The sequence below is a fragment of the Lepus europaeus genome, chromosome 7 (assembly GCF_033115175.1).
Source record: "Lepus europaeus isolate LE1 chromosome 7, mLepTim1.pri, whole genome shotgun sequence".
Classification (NCBI taxonomy): domain Eukaryota; kingdom Metazoa; phylum Chordata; class Mammalia; order Lagomorpha; family Leporidae; genus Lepus; species Lepus europaeus.
The window spans coordinates 110547967-110550790 of record NC_084833.1 but is presented as its reverse complement, the minus strand read 5'-3'; positions in this window follow the sequence as shown (position 1 = coordinate 110550790).

Below are 2824 nucleotides of genomic sequence, written 5' to 3'. Positions count from 1 at the left end.
TGTGAGAGTCAAGTTGAGCTTGGAGCAACTACTTCATAAGGTACCACAGTAGGGATTTAAGCAGCCAGTGAGTTTGGACTTGGCATCCTTTAACTCTCCAATAAACCATACTATTCCATGATTTTATGCTTCATTTTCAAAGTATTTATAAAATATGCGTTTCAATTGCCTGAGATGTGTCATGGGACGGTGTTTTAAGGAGGCAGAGGCATACGGATGTGTAGGTAGAAATTTTGGTCTCAGTGAAATAATGCACATCCCGATGAACATCAGAAAAATGGAAACCTTTCCGAGTCAGAGCCCTCCACTTCTCTGATCTGCTGTCTGTCCCTTTTGAAATCGTTGGGTCAGAGAATGGAGTTGACACCCATGGTTGAGCTGCTTTAATGACCAATTAGGATTCTTTCTGTTGCCTTCTGCATCTCAAATATCAATGTATTTAGTCTATTAGAGAAGATTTAGGGGCTGAGGTGGTGACCCAGCAGGTTGAACCATGTCCTGTGATTCCCACCTCTGATACGGGTGCCAGTTTGAGTTCCAGCTGCTCTGCTTCCAATCCAGCTCCCTGTTATTGCTCCTGGGAAGGCAGTGGAAAATGGTCCAAGTGTTTGGGCCCCTGCCTCTCACACGGGAGACCCGGATGATGCTCCTGGATCCTGGTTTCAGCCTGACCCAGCCCCAGTCACTGTGGCCATTTGGAGAGTGAACTAGTGAATGGAACATCTCTCTCTCTCTCTTCTTTTTTTCTCTGTAACTCTGCCTTTCAAATAAATAAATGAATTGTCAAAAAATGTAGTTCAGCTTTTGGGGGAGGAGGGCTTTGTAAAAAAATAAATAAACAAATTAACATGAGAAAATGAGTAATTATTCAAGATTCCATAAATACATTTCTTTGAACTATCTGAACTATTGTGCTGATTCTTGTAGCTATTTAAATTGGACCTTTAATAACAGGACCCCCAAATTACAAATCTTTTAGTCTAGCTTTTCTAGGGATAGCATTGAAAAGAGACAGAATTAGCTGTACATAAAGGCACTTCAAAAGGTTCGTGGGAAATGGAATTAAAACATCAGTATGTTTTCATGAAAAATTAAAATCCATGCATATGAGGAGTATTCAAAAAGTTCATGGAAAATGCAACTTATGCAAATGGATGTATAAATTTCAAAACATTTTTTGCACCAAAATAAACCTAAGTTTTGGTTTCATTTTCCACAAATTTTGAGGTGCTCTCCTAAAATGAGAGTTTTTTTTCATAGGAAAGCTGTCTCTCTTGCTTTTCTTATTTGTTTATTTATCATCTATTTCAGAGAGAGAGAGAGAGAGAATGTTGAGCTCACATTCTTGGGCCTGGGCCAGGCTGAAGTTGGGAGCCAGGAACTCAGTCCAAGTGGCCCAGGTGGGTGGCAGAGAACTTACTACGTGAACCGTCACCTGCACCTCCAAGAGTGCACACTGACAGGAATCTGGAATATGGAGTAGATTCAGGAATTGGAACCAAACACTCTGATGTGAAATGCAGGCATCGCAAGCAGCAGTTTGACAGCTAGGCAAATGCCCTCTCCCTGCACCCTCACCCCACCCCAAACCCTTTCTTTACATAGCCTTTAAGCTGGAAAAATTCGCTGTCCTAACACACAGAGAGTTTGTTTCTCTGTTGGTCTTTAAGCAAGATTGCGCCACTTTCTCACAGTGGGGTGAGCATACGTTTTCATACTCTTCTTGTGTGAAAGACAGTGTTTGGGTATTGTCCTCATGTAAGATCCTTGAGGGGAGGCAAGTGACTGTTATTTGGGGAATAGCTTAGTCTTGTGGAAAGAACACACGATCCGGAATTAAGAACCAGTGTTTTAACTCCAGGCTCTGGCTATCGTCCTGTTGGGGTTCTGTCCACACCCATAGAATGAAGACATTGGATCAAATAACCTCCACTCTGCTTACTGCTCTTTCATTCTTTTTGACATGAGATTCTAGATGCTGCCTTTTTAGCACTTAACTACGCAGCTTGGATTTGGCCAATTCAAATGAATAAAATGACTTGGAAAATGGCCTGAATTCAAATCCAGGATCCTCAGCTACATTTTGCCCAGGAAGCACGTTTCTAGAATGATGACGCCACTGATTCTGGATTCTCTTTCATCGACACCTCTCCCCTCCTACATAAGGACTGTTTATTAATGTTTGCTAAACACAGGCATAGGATTCTGCTTGTAACAGTTGCCTCCATATACACCACTCTTTCACCAGTACCTTCCTATTCTAATTTATCCTACAAATGAACACAAATTTAATTTTCCTACTGATTTCCTTTCATTTACCTGTTCACAAAGGCATGCAGGCTCTTCATTGGTTACAGAATAAAACCCAAATTCCTGTAGATGCTGTTCGCGTATACTACTGCTTCAGTCTGGCTTACTAACCCATCTCTATTCTATCTGTAGAATCTCCAGCCCAAGCCAACTGAGAGCTTTGTTGTTCCATGGTGTGTGGTGGGTGCTCTCCTGCCTGCATTGCCTTTGTTCATACATTGTTCATTCCTGCTTCCCTGCTCACGCATCTCTTTTCTCCATTTTTTTCCTGCAGAACCAAGTCTTTCTATTTTCACCCTCAGCACAAATCCATTCACCCTTCTATCTATCCCTGATCCCTACAACACCCCCCCCCCCACCATGATAATGCTCAATCACTGTTTGGATACTGTAAGTGATTCACCATCAACATTTAGCTTTGGCCGTGTTTTGGCCCATTATACTTCTGGCATTTAGCACAAATGGCCTACCAGTATCAGAGTGTATGTTCCTTGTGTTCTTGATTAAAATCTCC